The following is a 19,883-nucleotide window of genomic DNA, read 5'->3' on the forward strand; positions in this document are numbered from 1 at the left end:
TCAGTAGGTGAGATACTTCTGAACAAAGAAATCACTTTTACCTGGCATGTACCTGGTCATACAAAAGAATGGATGTTTGGAGAGTGTGTTTTTATAATGTCATATGTTCAAGATGGGACACACACAGAGTGTACAACATCTCTCCTTTATACTTTTCTTTTATAAATACATAGTTCTAAGAAATTATAATTTTTGCTTGGCAGGAAAGGTCAAGGACTCAGTAGTAAACACCTGTCAAGCCTCCTGGACCTCCGTTCTGGCCATCCACAGTCATAGGGTGCTACTTCAAATTATTTTTTTCAGTCAACAGTAGCAGACATAAGCCCCAGGGCACCAACGTGCCCCCTTTCTGTATCATCAGCAACAGAAATCAGTTTTAAATTTTTAGAATTTCCAATTCCCAAATGTAAAAAATTATGTATTTTCGCATGCAAACTATGATGGCTTTTGCTGACGTTTTTAACATTTCACAGGGCCAAAGAGGATTCAGATTTCTGAAGTTTTACAAAATAGAGATGCAAATGTCATAGAAAGCACAGCAAGGACGAAAGTTTAATCACCCTGAAAAAACCTCTCTTACTGAAGTATCCATAGAATCACAGCTTCACCCAGAGTGCACCGATACCACCTTACCCTGTCCATGAGCCATTCTGGAAATGCAGAGCATGCCAGCCCCAAGTCTGGTTCTAGTGCCCGTTCTTATGCACAATTGTCTCCAAAATCTGCAGCAGCACAAGCCAAGGTGAGGGCAAAGCCCATTCTGAGGATGCCTTGGGGACCCTCCACGCCTGTTCCGAGCTCAGGGGACAGCAGGTTCTGCCACAGCAGCAGAAATTACATTACGTGTTAGTAAATGCAGCACTTAGAGTAGCAACTAAATAGTCCTATCTCAGAGTTAAATGTTCAATTCTTCATAAATGCAGTACCTAAACCAGTTAACTCCCACCTACACCCCAGACATCCACCTATACCTGCTTGTGTAAATTGTATTTTCCACTCCACTCCCTAGCCCTTCTCTCAGCACAGTCCTCAAGCCCTCAACCAGGCACAAGCCAACTTCTCACCTGGCTGTTAGTAATTACCTGTTGGTAATTACCTGAGCACCTGCCCCACCCACAGCAGCTGTGCAGGTCCCTGACTGCTGGGAGAACAGGCTTGAAATGCAGACCCAACCCCAGAACAACAACAACAACAAAAAAAAACCCAAAAAACCAAAAACAACCAAAAAAACCCCCAAAAAAACCAAAACAAGACAAAACAAAACAAACAAACAAACAAAAAAAAAACAAACCAAAAAAACCCCCAAAACAAACAAAAAAAAAACACCACAAAGAAACAAACAAACAAACAAAATTTACGACATTTTTAAATAATTTCAGACTGGTAAAAGATCAGGACATAAAGAGATTTGTTTATTCCCTTCAAGAAAAAGTTTACATCCTTCTCTGTGAAGGGAAGTCACGGTTTTTTGTTGAAGCAGAAGAAGCATGTTTTATGAGCCCAGTTTCCTACCTCTCTTGTCCCTGCAGTGGGGACAAGCCTTTGTTCCAAGTTTGACTGAAGCTTCGGGAAGCAGCTTTGCCTGCAGAGGGCACACAGAAGCATGACACCTTTGCCTCCTGTGCACCTACAATTTCTACACCATCATTATCACTGCTCGGGTGACTGAGCAAGCTGACAGAGTGTGACAGATAGTCTGTCGTGTACAGAAAGTCACAGAAAGAAGAAGGGAGGGAGAAAACAGGGAAGATGACAATGCAAAAGATGTTGAAGGAGTGTGGCAAGGATTGAGGATTAAGAGACAGAAATAAGAAGAGACCATACCCCTTAGCTGTCAAGTGCTGAGGGGAAACTGCAAGTACTTGCATATTTGAGCTCACCACCTGGACTTGCATGCCTTGTCCACATTACCATTATTTCAATAATTTTGATTCCTGGACAAGCTGCCAGGTCCCCAGTACCAGTCCTACCTCCCTTCCAGAAGTCTCTGGGCAGAGAGTTGAAAATAGATCAGGGGTTACCTGTTACTCCATAAGCATTCAAGACAGCCAGAGAGCTTCCAGGAAAAAGGCCTTAGTGAGTGCCCAGGACAAAGAGATTTTAAGCAAGTGGAAGAAGGAGGTATTGATGGAGGATCACAGCTCTGTTGAGGTTTAACCTTTCAAAGGTTTGTTGCTTTTGAAATAGAGATTTTTGGAGCTCCCTTGAGTTAGCAATATGAATTCAGCATTTAAATTTTAGCTTGTAGAATTATGTGTTGAATTTTAACCTATAACTTAAGAAACCTTTTCACACAGGCTCAGCTGTGACCAGCAAGACCTGGGCCTGGAGCTGCAGCTGGTCTCCTCTGCTCTGCAGGTGCTCTCGTCCTCAGTGGGAACTGGGGGAGGCCAAAGGACACTGGTTCTTCTGATCCTGCAGATGAAGTTCGGCACATCTCCTGGACAGGGACAGCAGATGGGACATCTGGGAAGCAAAGGGAACACTGAGTCAGTATGGGGACGTTTCCCTTGGCAGCAGCTGCACTTCCATCAGGGAAGAGGAAATGTCAGAGCCTCCCCAGGAGGGTTAGAAAAAGAAAGCAGCCGAGCGGGCTGGGCTGTGGCGAGCACAGCCGCGGCGGGACCGTCCCGCAGCCCCGGCAGCCCGGCAGAGCCGGCACAGCTCCCGGGCCCTGCCGGCACAGCTGCCTTGCCCAAGGACAGCCCCTGTGCCAGCCGGGGCAGCTGCGCTGAGCAGCCCCAGCACGGGCAGGGCCCACGGCCACAGCCCACGCCAGCCTCAGCCCACCCTGCCTCCCCGGCCATGGGTCCTCACCCGGGCTCTCTCCAGGCTGGCAGCAGCAGGGCCCTGCTCACTGCTCCTGCTGCTGGCACTCAGCTTCTCCCTGCTGGCTCCTGGCAGTCTCTGGCTGTTCTCAAGGTTTTCTTTGCAGCTGTGGCAAAAGTGGAGGCTCTGGAATTGGTTCCAAGGCCTGTCAGAGCTGCAGTCCCGGAGCCCTCTGTGCTCCCTGCTGGCCCCTCCATCCCCTCAGCCCCACCATGCTCTCGCCAAACCCCCAGCCCCCTTCAGCTTCTTCAGCCCCTCACAGTCCTCTCACCTCCCTCAGTCCCTTCTGACCCATCCCATCCCCTTAGACCCGCCAGCCCCTCAGCCTGTGCCACTTGCCTGTCACCTCAGTGCCACCATGGCCCTGGGCTGCCCCACAGCCCTCAGCCCCAGCAGCAGCTCAGGGTCAGCGTCCCTTCAGCACCACCGCCCCCTCAGCCCCCTCAGTCTCACCGTCCTTCAGCAGCTCCTCAGGGGACAGTGCCTGGGGCCACCGGCAGCTCCCAGCGCTCCAGGGACACCCGGGGCTGGAGCTGCTGCTGCGCCCGGCCCGGCCGCCAGCTCGGACCCAGCACAGGGAGAGGGGACAGAGCGGGCACAGGGGGAAAAGCACGAGTGAGGGAGGAAGCAGAGCAGGGCAAGAGGTTAAAAAGAGGCGTCTACAGATATCAATCTATTTAGCTAAACCCCCATATACAAATATAAATATGCATTTACAAATGTATATATATAAATGTAACTATACACAGGTATAAGTGCAACTGTGCACATCTATAACTACACCAACACATCTAAAGCTATAACGATATACATCTAAAACAAAAAAAAAATTAACTGTACAGATCTCTACCTATATAGATAAATATAATTACATAAATCTATAAATACAACTACCTAGATAAATAAACATAACTATGCGCATCTATAAATATAACTAGAGACAGAGGAATTCTACCTGCCCGATGGTCACAGCCTCTCCCTCTGTCTCTTCCTGCCACACAGGGCAGCCCTCCTGCAGAGGTCGATCACACAGGATCTGGGAAGCAAAGGAAACACTGAGTCAATATTGGCCCTTGTGCACGTGTTCCTTGAGCACCAATTGTCCTTCTATGAGGGACTGTCAAAGATGGCCCGAAAGGCAAACTCTCACTTGGCAATTTGAAGCCTGCTCTTTAAAGAACAGGGATCCTTCCAAGTGTTCAAAACTGAATTGTGTAAAGCATTTAAGTATCCTGATAAAGTCTCAGCAAAGGCTTGAGCTTGAAACACAGACAGTCTCAGTGACAGAGAGACCTCAGTCCTCACTGAAGTGGCCGAAGCTGAAGCTGCTGGGAGCTGAGTTATGAACCAAACTGGGACACCCAGCTTGGTGACACAACTGCCACAAGGTCAGCTTTATTCCCTGCTCTCTTGCCACAGCAGTGGACTCAGTGTCAGAGCCTCTGGAGAAGCGTGGAGGGCAGGGCTCGGGGAGGCTGTGGCAGTGCAGGATTTGAACTAAAGGCACCAGGCAGCACCAGCCCTGCAGACAGGAACTCAACTCTGCTCATCTCCCTTGCTGCCAGAGGCAGGCTCAGAGCAGCCATCTCACACCTCTCTAAACCAATGGGGGCTCTGTCCTTACCAAGCTCCTCAGGCTCTGGCAAACTGTTCCTCTCAGTGCCAGATGAGGCTTCCTCTGCTGCAGCCTGGTTCACAGGCTCGCCTCCAGAAGACTTAGGCACAACATTAATATTGCCCTTGAAAGAACAATGGAAAGAAAGAAAACTCAAGATCATTTGGTATTTTCTTGGAATCATATCAGGGATACAGTTTCTCTTCTTCTCCATGTAAGCTCTCAGCTCAGCCTCTTACTTTCCCCTCCAATGGAGTTACCTGTGCAGAGAGAGACCTTTCAGGCAGGGATCTCCCGGATCATTTGCTCAATGGCAAAGCCAAGATCCACTGGTGACTGCTCTTCCCCAGGTGTGTTCTGTGTGGAGCTGGACACTGTCAATGCTGCACAACCAGCACTGCCAGCTGGAGTGCTGGACGCTAAAGTGCCTGGGGTGGCTGCAAGAATCCAAACATATTGGTCAGGCTCCACAATGTGGCTCTAGGACACAGATCTCTATTGCTGCCTTGGATCAAACATCACAGGAAGCATGCAGGAAAAAAAACAGGCAGAGAATTTTTTGGCCTTCTAGGTTCCTCTTCCTAATAGGCTTGACAATTTCTGGCTGAGAATGACAGAGCCTTGTGGAAAAATACTTCAAACGTCACTTTTCATTACGTTTTGGAAAAACAAGGCTACAACTCTTTTCCTGCCTCGTGGGTTGAAGGCTGGGGGCTGCTGCTCCCTGTGGAGCTGCTGGAAGCTGCAGGGCTGGACCCTGAGCACCTCCCGCTGGGCGGGCGGTGGCCGTTCCCCGTAGAGCTCCTGGAAGCGGCTCGGCCCCTCCCGCCGGGCCGGCACTGGCTGGTCCCTGTGCAGCAGCAGGAAGCCGCAGGGCGGGCACCGGGCGAGCAGCGGCCGCTCCCGGGGCAGCGACTGGAAGCGCCTGCACCGGTCCCGCCCGTCCGGCAGCGGCCGCGCCCCGGGGAGCTGCCGGGAGCCGCAGGGCGGGTGCCTGCGGCCCTCCCGGCCCGCCGCCGGCCGCCGCCTGTCGGCCGCGCTCCGGCGCCTGACGCGGAGCAGGAGGTCGGGGCGGTCGCGGCGGAAGCAGGGGCTGCTGTAGTGCAGCCAGCCCCCGGCATCGCCCGGCGCAGCCGTGCCGAGCCAGCCCGGCACCTTGCGGAAGCCGTAGCGGTAGAGCTGTGGACGAAGCTGCGGAACTGCGCGGCCCTGAAGGGGCGCGGCACCGGACCCGCCCCAGTGCCACCGCCCCCGCGGGTGGGGCCCGGGCCGAGCAGCTCCCGCTCAGAGAGGGAGCGGTCGACGAGCAGCCCCTGGGCCCGGCTGTCCCAGCGCACGGAGCGGACGCGGGGGCTGTTCACCAGGCACCACAGCTTGGCGGGGTGGCTCCTGGGGCTGGCCGGGCTCCGCACGGCACGGCAGGGAAGGGCAGGTTACAGCAGGACTCGGCGGGCAAGGCAGGCAGGGAGGGCAGGGCAGGGCACTGAGAGCAGCGGCGGGCTCTGTCCCTGCGCTGCATCCCGTGCCTGGGTCACCATCGGTGACAGGGAGGAAGGACATTGCTCTGTCTTGCCTGGGGAAAGGATGAAAAGGGGGCATTAGAAAACATTCATTTGGTCTCCTTTTCAGCAGACTGGCTCTTTTTATCTCACCAGGTCTGCCTGTCTTTGGCAGAGTTGGCACATTTCTCATGATTTGGAGTCAGCTACAGCAGCAGGAAGGGGCAGCAATTTTGTCTGCATTGTCATCCAAGCTAAAGTGCTGGCCCATGGGTGGATGTTGCTTTACCCAAGGAATACAGATAAACACGAATAGATTCTAGACAAAACAAGGGATTCAGGGTACTTGCGGTTCAGTTGTTTTGGTTTAACTATCAGCTTGTCTACAGGAACAAATCAGCTGTGAATACTAAAAGTTCTTAGCAGAGACTTTTTTTTCTGGGCCTGTGCAATGCTCTAAATTTATTTTTGTCCCCTACCACAATATTTCCTGTAAGTTGACCAGACTGCATCACAGAAACTCCAGGCAGAAAATTGATGAACATCAAAAATCCATGGCTAAAGCCTCTCCCTCAGCTCTGGAGCCACCACACATGCTGTTGATACAGCCTTTTGTGAGGAAGGGGCATGGTACCACCACAGTGATGTTTCCACAACCAAGGTGCAGATGTGAGATGAATGGCCAAGATGAAGGCCAAGATGAAGGAGTGCCTCAAGAGTAAAGTAAACTGCAAATCACCAGGAAAAGAAAGAAAAAATACCCAGGTATGTTCATGCACAGGCACGCACACTGATATTTCTCAAGGGGGACTGGTTTGATAAAAATTATGACCTTTTTTCCTCTACCCTATTTTGTTTTCCAGTACTAAAAACATTGCAAGTGCCTGAGGCGTAAGTCAGAGCAAGCCTCCATTATCACTGCAGAGACTTGGCAGCTTTGCTCATTAGGCTTCCTAGGATCTGACTGAGTGACCTTGTTTGGTGGGAAGGCACAGATGGAGTCTGGCAGTAAATCTTGTTCATGTAGCAAGGATTCCTGCTGCTGGATGAGGTTTGCACCTCGTACGAGCGTTTCTAGCCCCAGTAAACAACCACTGTTCCCTCCTCCCACTGTCAGCCCCTTATTTCATGCCACCAGGTACTCCAGCACTTCTTTTTACTGTCAATTACCAAAAATAAAGAGAACATCTCGCTGTGAGTGTAGGATGATCTTTCTCTCAAAGGCAGTCATGCACCTCACTTCTAGAGAAGCTGATGTTTGCTTTTAAATTTGGTTGTGTTACCTGATAGACCCTAAGGCTTTCTTCTGCTGTGAGTCTGTTCCTGAGCTTGAGAAATAATTCTATGATAGGAATGCAGTTTTTTACTAAAGTCATACTCACACAGTTTACAATACAATATAAATAACTAATATATAAGTAATAAATAAAAGGTTTATCTATCAGCCAATTTTAAATGGTCTAAAATTTCAGGATGTAGCCTATTTAGTTTCAGTGAGAAAATAAAAAGCTGCTTTTAAAGTTCATTCAGCTTCTAAAGGGCAATGCTAAAAATGTGACACCACCTTGGTTCAGTGAATGCCTTTGGGTAAAAGAAGAGGGATACAAGAGTAACTGAAATATTTAAGTAAAATTCAGTGTTGTGACCCTGAACACCAGGACAAAATTCACATTGTATAAGCCATATTTCTAAGTGCAATAAACCATATCTATAAGTGATATTTTCTAAGTGTTTTGCACTGCTGAAGTACAGTGGCAAAGCTGAGAGTGGTTAGGGACTCCCATTTTTCAGTTCTGCCTTCAGATTTATTTACTAAGTTCCCCATCCAAAGGCAGATGTGAAGACATCATTCCAAAGCAACAGCTTTGCAGATTTTGAAATGATATTCCATCCTGCTTTGCAGATGAAAGAATCAAGCTTGACATCAGAAACCGGGATGGATTTCTAGTGTCTCTTTCCTGACCACTTGGTTCTACAGGCTAGTTCAGGGCTCCCGCACAAAGAATTCTGAGCCTGACTCCAAGGAAAAGCAGCTTTCTGCTGCCTGTGCCTGTCCCTGCAGGAGGGGCTGCTGCAGGGTGCTCTGCAGCACCTGGTGACTTGGATTGCTGAGAAGGAAGGAAGGGAACAGACAGAAGCCACCACATGGCTTTTACTGCTGCCTTTGCACCCCTCATCCCTCTTCTAAAAGCCAGCAAGGCTCTGCAATGGAAAGCCAGCACTGCTCACAGCCCTACTGAGGCTTATAGTGCCTGCTTGTTTGTTTTTAAACACGATAATTTATCTTATCCCATGGGTGTTTCTGCCAAGTTCTTGTTGCTTCCAAGGTTCCAACACTTTATTATTTAAAACTCCTCTGTGCTGCTTGCTCCTGTAGGGATTATGAAAAGAAATTAAATTTAGGGCACCAAAGATCATCACAGGCAGAGGAATAAAACCTCCCTGCAAGCTTAATTAAGACAAGAAGATGGGCTGATAACAGATAATATTTTGCTAACTAGTCACCAAAGGTAGGAGAAGGTAGGCCTGCAGAAAAGGACACACTATTACTATTAAAAAATGCATAATATTACAATATAATATATTATATTATATTATATTATATTATATTATATTATATTATATTATATTATATTATATTATATTATATACTATTATTATTAAAATCTTTAAGTTGCATAGAAGGTGATGTCCAGGTACTGATACAACAGGAATGGGAAAGGCTTCTCAGGGTCTGATGGGAAAGAAATGAGCAGAGTGTGTTAAACAGACAAATGGGACAGAGGAAGATGTTCTAGGCAGAAATATGCTGGAAATATTTTGAAGCAGAGTCCTGGCAAAGTGTTTTCAACGTTGTTGTTAATAAGGTTTGAATAACACTGGTGTATCTTGACCTTGGCTTCGGGCTTTCAAGCAAGTGAAATTATGTGCTGGTATGACCCATGACTTCAGAGAGGTGTCCCTTTCCTGTGCCTGTGCTAAGGGGCTAGAAAGTCACCTAATCTATGTTGCTTGCTCCTTTGAAACGACTCAGTAGTGTAAGAGATAACTACATCTGTTTTCAGACAATAAAACTTTATATAATTCCTTGGGAAAAATCCTCCCTCAGTGTGTGCATGTAGATAATCTGCACACTTCACAGGAAATATATGCTGGTCAGCATAAGTTCTGTAAATTTAATAATAATAATTAAAAATGTAGGCAAATATATTTTAGCTTTGCCTTTTCCTCAGTGAGGACTAATTGGGATTTGCATGTTATGAAGACTTTTTAAAGATGTGAGCTGATATTTGTGCCAATTTTGCACGCTGGATTTCACAATCAGATTGATTCTTTCTGAGATTGGTAGGTCAGGATTGTCAAGCCCTTCCTTCCACTTGTCCTTGTTCACTGGAGCTATTTTCTTGTGAGAGTGGCTCTGTATTGCAGGGATCAGAGCATTCCTTGCACTGCACTACCATTTCTGCAGGTGCCTGCAGCAATGAAGGAGCAAGCCTTGGCAATTCTCCCTGGTAAGAGTCTGTTCTCATGGGTAAATGACACAGCCATGGAAGTGGAGCCTCAGATTGCTCCTGCATCTCTGCAGACACACTTGCAGAGAAAATATTCTGGTCCTAGGAAAACACCATTCCCTTCAGCTGACAGGCTCTGCAATGAAAGCCTGGGGGAGCTGCAAGAAGTGAAATTCAGATTGCCTTCATTTTATCAAAATATTTATCAAAATAAAACTACTTTTTTTTTCCCCTGCAGAAAATTCATGTTTCCATTGCTAGTTGATTTTACCCAATTCATCCTAAACCATGCAGATTTTTTTGGTGAGGTGTTGTTTTTCGTTACATGCAAATGCAATTTCCCCTGAATAAAAATTCTCCATTTGTACTGTACTATTATTGTTGGGTTTTTTACCTAACTTGCTAAATTTATAAATGGAAACCTTCAGCAATGAATAAACTATTCTCAGACAAAAAAAAATACCTAATGCAAGTGCTGTACTTTTTATCTCTATGTTGAGTTTCTCTATTGAGCTATACTTGACAAATACTTGAATTACTGAGATGTTGGTTTTTCAAACACCAAAACAAATTTGCCACTGATTATGGCCACCTGGAAATGTCCTGGAGAAACATTTTGCTTCACAAGGCTGGATTTGCTGCTAACAGTACAAACTTATTTCCTGTTTATTTGTTGAAATAACTGTGCTTATTTCTGTAAATTTGGACTAGGACTAGTTTATTTCACATCACTAATGGGTAGCTCACAAAATAGCCATTAAAAGTTTTCAGATTATTAAAAATACTGAAGGGGAAATAAAAATTTATCACTACATCATTAATTTAACCATAATTCTTTACCTTCCTATAGGCCAATGTCAACACCTTTAAAGCAAGCTCTGAAGGCAAAGTCAATGAGTTGTGTTTTGGAAGGTTTCTGATTTAATTTAAATCCATGCAAATCCAGTGTAACACCATTCAAGTGTATCAATAATTGAAAAAACGTTCCACTGAAATTAGTTTTATATGTGGGGGAAATACTTTTTTTTTTTTTTTTACAAAACTAGTCATCCTTTAAAAAAGCCCAGCCAAGAAGAACAATGGTCTGATTTTCATGGGAAATTTTAACAAAAAGTGATGTAATATTACTTCTCTGTATTCTCATATGGTATATAAAATAATCCTACAGGAATCTGGAGCTTTTTAATGACTGGCAACAGCTCCAATATCCTTGATATGTGTCATGGCATGGATTATTGCTCAAATCAATGCGCAGCAATTTCCAGTCAAGGGAAACAACTGTCCATTGGTTTGCTCTGATACATTTTCAGAGTATCCCTACAGCCTCCCATGGATGTGCAGCTGCTCAGTTACAGCTTAATTGCATGACCCCGTAGGCTGACACCCAAGGAGTGCTCGTGGTAGGTGGTGACATTCAGAACAAAGCAAAAAAGCAAATACAGTGAAGACTGCAGTTCACACAGGAAGGGAAAGCAGACCATGTGAAAAGAAAGATGTCATTCTATCATACAGTTGTCACACATGTTCTTGTTTACAAATCTCTAGGGTGTGTGTGTGGCCCTAAAATGCCCACTCTGCCCCATCAACTTATCTGAAGACACACAAAAACACTGTTCGTTTCTTATCTACAGGAGAAAGAATAAACCAGAAGAGAAGAAAACAACCAGTATCTTTCTCACCAAAGCTCCTGGAGAATCTCCTTGTTAAAACCAAGCAAACACCTTTCAGCAAGGCTAGTGTGCTAGACAGCATCACCAGCCACTGGGGAAATTGGAAGGCACCTTCAATCTTCTGGATATTCCATATTTGGGAATATCTACTGCAACAGAAACTGGCCAAAAGCAGCAATTTTATGGCAGGTATTCAGACCTCACCATACGCTACCAAATACACCTGGTCCAGGGAATAATCCTTTTTGTCACACATAATTGTATTGTGGAGTTACAGGAAATTGGTTGGACAGAGAATTTCTACCCAGCTCCCAGCTCTGTCTCCTATGATGCTTCAAATCAGGTTTAATTATTCCTTTTTTTTTTTTTTCCTGGCAGGATGTTGTGATGGTTTTATGCCAAAAGGTTTGAAGAAAACTCACTTTTAATGCAGCATTTATGGCATGGCTTTTAGATATTTTACTGTTTACTTGAAACAATATTTGGACATTTTGTTATCCACTTTGGAAAACTATTTTATATACATTTCACAGTACATCCATCTTAAGGAATGTCTTAAAGAAATTACTGTAACTTAAGGAGCCAACAAACAATAGATATAAAAATGATGTGTGCATAAATAAGACAATGGAGAGCTTAGAAAATAATTCCATCAGTCTATATCATCTTTTTCCAGACCAATGTTTTAAAAGAGCAGCACCTTTTTCTTTGTGACAAGGCTTTTCTCCGTGCCTAATAAGATTCTTCTATGTCCTAGGAGTAACCCATGCAATTTGAAGAAACAGGTGAAAGACAAAAAGATAATATAATGAAAGTCATAGACTGACAGGGAAAGAAAGAGTCTGTAAAGCAGAGTTGTCATATTACCATAATTTCTGTCACTGATCTAATATAGAACATGGTTCTTCAAAATATTCACCACATTTTCAGTACATGAGCCAATCCTTCTTTCTTAGGAAATGTGTTTATTGCTTGTGTAGTTACTAAGATTCAAGCACACACTTCAGATGCTTTCCTAAGTGAGATTACAGTAGGAAACAGTAGATTCTAGAGATCTTGCTTCAAGTGTTTCCACTTCTAATTATACCTCCACTCCCTCTCTTCAGAAACCATTATTATTCAGTAATAAATTCCTCCAGAGATTTCTTGGAGGGTTTTTTAAGGATAAATGCTATAGAAGGGCAGATGTGTGCCATGTCAGCTGGCTGTAAAAGCATTGCTGGCAGGAACTGAAGTTTAGAACAAGAACTGCATCCTCACATATCACAGGAGAAGACAACGTTTTTGGTATCTGGGCAAGTTCATTTTAAAACTGAGGAAGCTGTTTATGTAAAAAGCACTAAAATACTATAAGTGACCACAAAACACACTTTCTCAAATTAAACATTCTGAGCTAGCTTCAGATTTAAACAAAATTTCCAACTATTGCTCTATGGAATATGACAAACTCAGTGGTGCTGACCACTTCCAGTCACCTAAGTGGTGTGGGAAAAACAGAAGGGATCAGGATTTCTTTTTCCAGGTGTCACCCCACACCCTAACTTTGAAAACTCTTCAAACTTTTTAAAATAGAAATGATAATGTGTCTTATCTATCTCCTTCTCATTCTGCAGCTAAACCAGTTTGATGATCTTACATGTTTTGGCTCTTTTCTCCTTGCTTGCAGTGTGGAAGAATGGGGATATGTGGCTTCTTTGGGGCATGGAAAGAGCTGACAGAAATGTTTCCTCTCCAGCTTGACATTACCCCTAGGAATATTCTGTTCCACATCACCTGAGGGACAAGCTGAGTGTCTCTGAGCCCCCAGGGTTTCTGTCTCCTATCAAGCACTGAGAGCACAGCTGAAATTCTGGAGCACAGGCAGCCCCAGACACCCCCACACTGCAGTTTGAGTGCTGCTGCACTTTCCTTGGGCAGGATTTGGTACCACAAGAGTGCAGAGTCTGGAAGAGAGACCTGAAGTGCTTACAGCAGGCTGCATTGCTAAACAGCCACTCACATGCCACGAGCCACTGTCTTGTGTTTCCAGTCAGCTGAAATTACAATTCCTGTGCCTGGAACACAAAGGTCTTCAGCACAAGGACAGCAGAACAATCTCACCATGTTCTGGTGGGCTTTCCACAAACCACTTGGCAGTAGCTTTATTCCTTCCTGTGCAAATGTTCAGGTTAACCTCAGCAAGCATGAGCTTTGAATACCTGCTCTGGGAGTCCATACTACCCATGGAGAAAAGGATTTCTAGTTAAAATTGCACTGTGGGCAGGACACACTCGATTCCTCTCCCTCTGTGCATGGGCTAGAGGAGATGTGGTTTGAACACTTCCAATTCTGGAAACTTACTTAGGGTCCTCAGTCAGAAATCATAAAGCCAGTCCTGAATGCTGCTATTGACAATAAAATAAAATAAAATAAAATAAAATAAAATAAAATAAAATAAAATAAAATAAAATAAAATAAAATAAAAATCAGGCTGCATGTACGTGCTGAAACGAAAGTTTGCAGTTCTGTCCAGTGACAGAGAACCATGAGAACTCTTCTATCAGTTGCATTTGGACAAAGCAGAGGAACACTCCTTCCTAGTGATAGAGAAGACATTTGTAGCCTCCATCTGCTGCTGAACACACCAGCCAGGCTTTCAGCCTTTTGCTCTCTGTAGGGAGCTGGTACAAGTCAGTCACCTTGGACTGAGACAGATCAAAGGTCTCCAAGTCTGGAATCCTTTCCAGCACCCCTCAGGGACCAGCACTGAGCCAGCCAGGAGTTAACACACAGTGCTTCCAGCATGTTTGCCATTCCAGGAATCCCTTTTCTTTTGCATGAACACCCATAAACATCCACACCTGTACAGTCTGGCTCTGACATACCCATTCAGCACTCTGCCTCGTGTTTCCCCAGCCTCTCCCTCAGCTTTTGTGGGCAAAGCACCCTGTGCACCCAGGCGTTCTGCAGAGCCACACTCTGAGCCTGCTGAGCCTGTCAAAACAACTCTGTTGTTGTGGTAGCCAAGAATATAGGGTTTTTTCTCCACTGGGAAAGTCTCAGACACACGAGGTGGTTTCTGAGTTTTAAATTGTACTGGACACAGGAGGTTTTACAGAGGGTCACCCACTACTGATTAAAGAGAACAGCTTGCCTTCTGTGCTATAATTCAATCCATTGTTCCTGTACCTCCACTTGCTAGGCCTGTTATTACCTTTTTCCCAACCCTTTTCTACAACATCCTTCTCTCTACAGATCTAATTCAACTACTTTTGCTAATGCCATTATATGATTTTCTTCTGAATAGGGAAAATGTTTTGATTAAAAACCTTGACATTATGTTCAGGATAATCTACCAACCAGTTTCTCAGATGACAGCTGATAGAAGGCAGCATGTATCTAAAGAGTTTACAATCATATCCCTGTGTTATCTTAATTAATGCAGTAAGACCTGTGCATAGAATTCACTCTCTTCATAATATATTGACAGCTGACCTCATTCCTCCATGGCATTTTTAAAATGCATTTATTGTGCTGCAGTGTGAAAACTTATAGAGAAACCCTCTATTACAGAGGAAATTCACATATTGTAATATTTACTTATAATAATTAGTCTCAAGGTGTTCTGAAAGATACAACCAAAGGAATAGAATGAGAGTCCATGAAGACAACAATTGAGTGTGCTGCAAAACATATGCTTGTGGTATTTATCATGCTTTTCATGCATGAAAGGGAAATAAAGGCCTTCTACATCAACCATTTCTGTTACTATTCCATTTTTAAAATTTGTTTTCCTCTGGCCAGTGGTTTCAGTTTGGTTAGGATAAAAAGAAACAGAAAAAGAAAGGAAGAGAAAGAAGAGAAGGAAGAGAAGGAAGAGAAGGAAGAGAAGGAAGAGAAGGAAGAGAAGGAAGAGAAGGAAGAAGGAGCTTCTGCTTCTTAATAATTCAATTTTTTTTTTACTGAGGAGTCCATAGCATTTTCTGGACCAAGGTGACACACACTTTGAATTGTATAAGCAATAAAAACCCATTACTGTGGACAAAGGCAACTCAATTTAAGAGTTGTAAAAATACTTGAATATGAGAAGCTGGAGAGTACTCTTGTTATAATTTATTGATTTGAATAGAGATATGTGTTTCAAAATGGCCATTCCACTAGCCAAAGTTCTGATCTGACTGCTAACCAAAGCAAACAGAACAAGCCACAGTAAGATGACCTTTTGCTTTGTACTTTGGTGGGTTTTTAGCTTATCCAATTGACATGTGATCACAAAGAGGCCCCAGTTAAGTATAGTTATATCATCTACACAGACTTGGAAAATCTTGTAACTACTGTCTGGTACTAAGAACAGTAAAGACATGAGAGGTTTTGCCATTCTGCTAGACTTGTCCCGTGTGAGTCAGATGGTTTGGTGTGGAGCAGGGTGGCACCTCCACAGACAAGGGGCGTGAGTCAGCCCCTGTGAATGCCCTTGTGGGGCACAGCTGGGAGGGACATTGGCCCAAAGTGGCTTCCCAGGGAGCTCCAGCTGCTCTTCCCTCCAAGCTCAGCAGCAGGATTTCAAGCCTGAGAGCTGTCCTGAGCTGCTCTTTGTGGCCAGGTTTGTTTGTGTGAGGTGGGGCACAGCCTGGCTGCTGATTTCACCAAGTCAGCTTCTTTTCCATCTGTCTCTTGGGGCTGCCCCGCTGCTCTCTCTCGTCTTTCATGCTTCACAGAGGGATGGTTTGGCTATTAAGCCAAAGGCTGGCTCAAAAACTGTGCCCTTCTGTGGAGCATGAAAAGCAGCAGGGAAGAGCAAAGCACCTATGGCTCCTGGAGAAAAGCTGGCAGGGGCTGAGAAGCCAAATCCTCTGTACACTGAAGTTAAATATCTCAGATGGAGTGAAAGGACAGATGGAGCCAGACAGAAAAGCAGTGCCAATGTTGTATAGCACTGAAGTTTAGAAAAGTGATACAAAATTCAGCAAGAATGTGACCAATGTGACTGGAGACATCAAGGGAGGGACAACATTTGAAATCTACATCCTCACTCAAACCAGATGCTATGAGTATCTTGAAGCCAGTATCAATCTGAATTCTTCTACATTGTAACTTCCTAAGGTGTATCATACTATGCAAATGTCCTCAGGAATTGAATTGTGATCACATATAGACTGAAAAAAAAAAAAGAATTATTTTCTCACACCTTGTACCGTTCCACAGGAATCAGCAATAATGTGTTACACAAAGAAAAAAAGGAGAGTACACATCTCAGCCGACACCTCGTCCTCCATTTTAATTGTAACAGCCTCCCAGAAGACTTTTTGCTCTTTAAAACTCATCTTTTCATGCAATTCACCACACACTCTTCATATAGCTCTCACCACTCTCTTCTTCGACAGCTTCCTAAACACTTAATACTCCTGACTCTTGACATTTAAGAATCTGTTTTGCTTCAGAAAAATGCCAAATCCACCATACTAATCTCCATCTTACCCACCTCACTGCTCCCTCTCCCACTTATGCTCCAGATGGGCTCAGGAAAATTTTCTCAATTATTTTTATTTTTCCCTTTTAAGCTTCCTTATTAAAAAACAACAACAACAACAACAACAACAACAAAAAACCAACCCCCCCCCCAAAAAACCCCAACAAACAAACAAAAAAAAAAACCAAAAAAACCAACCAAACAACCCCACCCAACCAATTTTTATACGAAAATCTCAAATTTTCTCCCAATTTTCAAGTCCCAAACAGTGCATGCCAGATACTATTTCTTAGACCTGCATTAAGTTTTCACTGTCACACAGCTATTCTCCAAAGCTGCTGTTCACCTGCTTCTTAACCTTCTACAAGTCTGGGTTTTTCCACAGTGTCCTCATTATTATCTGAATTTCTGAGGCACTGTGATCCTCCTCCAGCAAAGTGCTGAGAGGAAAAGGAAAGGCCAGTGCAGCTGTTCCAGTCTCCTCTCACCCCATTCCCCTGCTGATATTCACACCTTCCTCTCTTCACAAAGGAGACTTTCCAGTCTGGTTTTTTCCAAAACATCATCAGATGGTTGCTTGTGAATACAGGAGGACCCTGTGGAAAATCCTATGGGATACACTGCAGTAACAGTTTTGTCTGTTCTGGGATTTTGGAAGCTTTCCCTTGCCACGCAGGAGTTTTTGGTCCATTACAAACACAGTTGTGAGGAATATGTGTGAGACTGAAGCTGCCAGAGGTCAGGCAGACTTGTCTCCTGAGTTTCAGACAGAAGGAATCAAGACAGGGACAGAATTATGAATCATCACCTTTCAAGATGTTTTGGGTTCAATCCATGCCTCAATCCAATCTCTGACCCACTGAACTTCTATTTTCAAACAATAAATCCCCATGACCTACTTCACCACTCTTGCCACCTGCCCAGTAAATCAGGGCAAAATAATAACAGGGAAAAAAAGTGAAAAATGTTACCTCTCAACACTCTCAGCTATTAAGCTGCCTACTACTGAAACTAACACCCAGTCAGGTTGTTAGTAATGCTAAATTATTAGATTTATCTACATTCTCACGCCTACACTTACAACTAATAATACGTGTTTGTATAAATATAATTTCACACACAGACACTCTATATAAGTACAATAAACATACTCAGAAGGCATTTTAGGCACTGGTTGAAACAAAATATTGAGGTGTGTCAGAGTCAATAGACAGAGGAGGGGGAGCTGTGTTTTATGTCGAGGAAGGATTTGTTCTTCTTTTGTTCCTGTTTATTGTGGGAGCAGTTATTTTTTGTTAGTTCACTTTGATCCTCCATGAAATCAAGTGAAACTTGTGAAAATGAAAACAAAGAATTCTCTACAAGTTTGAACACATTTGGTTGCTTGTGCTTCATTGGCCAAACCAAGTAGTTTTTAATTTTGCTGGTGTTTGCAGGCTTATTTCTATATTCATGTTTTGAAAATACAATGACAAAACCCAATTCACTGGCTGTGAACATTTCATCAAAATTTTGGTTTTCAGAAGCACTTAATCCATGCCTAGAACTTAAAGGTCTCCAGTAGGAATGTGAAGGATCAGGATTTAAATTACCAAAAAGTAAAACCCAAACTAGGTACCAATAGCACATTGCCAACATTAAATTTTTCACATCTCCCCTTTTAACCAATTTTGTTTTGATACATTGTGGATGAATAAAAGCAGTATTGTGTTTTTTGCAGAGGCTGCTTTCTACTGGACATACACATGGGGAAAATGCAAATTATATTTCCCTCATTCATTTTTGAATCACTGTGAATTACACAACTGAACTTTCCGTATTCCAAACATAAACAGACTAAAATGAGCCAAACAATCTCTTTTGGGATGCTCCTCCTCTTTATGAGCTGGTTTTACAGATATACAGGCAGTGTGGTGCTGAGACAGCCACTGGAGGTTTAGGAAACGTTTAGCCAAAAAGTTGAAGAAGGAGAAGCCAAACATCAACTGGCATTTAACTGAAATGTTACAAGGAGATAAGGTTCCATAAAAGAACATTGTTCTGCACTTATCATTATCCTACAGCCTAGAAAAACTAGTAAAAGATACATTAGCATCTAAGGAAGAAAAAGTATTTTTAATTTCCCATTCTCCCTGAAAAAACTAAAATAAAAATCCCTTGCTACTGATAGCTGGAATTGTGATGTAAAAATTGAGAATAGAAACTGCTGAGAAAGCTTATGAGTACCCCTCTAAATACCTGTAAGCCCCAACTATCAGTGTGCAGTTGGAGGGAAAATTTCCCCCACTCTACTCAGCGCTGTATTGCTCATACTTTACCATATTCATTAATAAATAAATTGATTGCTGCTTGAATATTGGCGTAGTCAAGCTTATCATTTATAACACCTGTGATAAACAAAACCCTCCCCCACCAAGGAATCCACAATTTGCTTATAAACTTCCTTCTCCTAAGCAGACAGTCTCCCTGTACCCCATTGCACCCCGGTCGGGTCTGTCCTGGCCACTAGAAAACTCAGACTGAGACTATTTGCTAGGTTCTTTTCCATCCATCTCCCAGGTCAAACAAAAACACCCAGGAATCACCAGCCATAGGAGTTTTTAATGTTGTGCACTGTGCCTCCCCTAATCCCCGGGAGTCACCCCCACCCAATTTTAAGGTGCCCCAGTCCGGTCCGTCCCAGCCACCGGAATACTCACGAAACCCAAGATTCTTGAAACGAAAATCTCGGAGGTAGTCCTTGAACCAGGGGAAAACTCCTCTCACGTCTGGAATGGAGGGGGTTGGTTTTCCCGGGAGCTGCAGCAAGCAGAAAGTGTGCGAATTCACCGGCAGCGCTTGACGGAGCACGAACTTCACTTGGCAGCAGCGTCCGTGCACCCTGCAGACAGCTGAGGTGTGCACCAGCGTGCCCCAATCCCTGCAGGCGATCGGGGCAGGCCCAGGAGCGGCCGTGCCCGACCTCTGCCGCCGGCCGGCAGGGTCACGCTTCGGCTGCTGAAACGCGGGCTCAGCCTCTGAGATTCATTGTAAAGGAAATAAGGAACGACCCCGTGCTGGCTTCTCCGAGCCGCTTTATTTCTGTCCCGCGCCAGGATGGCGCTGCTTGGAATCGGCAGCGTGGCACAGGAGCTGTTCTTTGCCGCGGTGGCAGCAGCGCCGGCATGAGAAGATGGCGCAGCACTCGCAGGCAGCGGCAGCGCGGCGGGGACAGTCTCTGTCCTGGTGGCGGGGACAGTCTCTGTCCTGGCGGCGGGGACAGTCTCTCTCCTCACGGCGGGGACAGTCTCTCTCCTCACGGCAGGGACA

General features: G+C 44.6%; 3 long non-coding RNA genes across 6 annotated transcripts; 1 reads left to right on the forward strand and 2 right to left on the reverse strand.

The window, feature by feature from the left end:
- Positions 1–405: 405 nt before the first annotated feature.
- LOC135304040 (uncharacterized) lies at positions 406–2,967 on the reverse strand. Of its 2 annotated transcripts, XR_010365477.1 has the most exons (3): positions 2,818–2,967; positions 972–2,466; positions 406–816 (listed from the first exon to the last, which is right to left on the reverse strand). It is a non-coding gene; the product is annotated as an uncharacterized LOC135304040 (long non-coding RNA). The 2 variants fall into 2 exon arrangements; XR_010365476.1 differs by having other exon boundaries at positions 406–2,466.
- Positions 2,968–3,491: 524 nt separating this feature from the next.
- On the reverse strand, positions 3,492–19,602 carry LOC135304042 (uncharacterized). 3 transcript variants are annotated; one of them, XR_010365481.1, is made up of 3 exons: positions 19,274–19,602; positions 4,454–4,881; positions 3,492–3,865 (listed from the first exon to the last, which is right to left on the reverse strand). It is a non-coding gene; the product is annotated as an uncharacterized LOC135304042 (long non-coding RNA). The 3 variants fall into 3 exon arrangements; XR_010365480.1 differs by lacking the exon at positions 19,274–19,602 and having other exon boundaries at positions 4,454–4,568; positions 4,705–5,231; XR_010365479.1 differs by lacking the exon at positions 19,274–19,602 and having other exon boundaries at positions 4,454–5,231.
- Positions 7,910–14,860, forward strand: LOC135304041 (uncharacterized). The gene is made up of 2 exons (XR_010365478.1): positions 7,910–11,314; positions 12,792–14,860. It is a non-coding gene; the product is annotated as an uncharacterized LOC135304041 (long non-coding RNA).
- Positions 19,603–19,883: the final 281 nt, after the last annotated feature.

This window comes from Passer domesticus, chromosome 6, assembly GCF_036417665.1.
Source record: "Passer domesticus isolate bPasDom1 chromosome 6, bPasDom1.hap1, whole genome shotgun sequence".
Taxonomy (NCBI): domain Eukaryota; kingdom Metazoa; phylum Chordata; class Aves; order Passeriformes; family Passeridae; genus Passer; species Passer domesticus.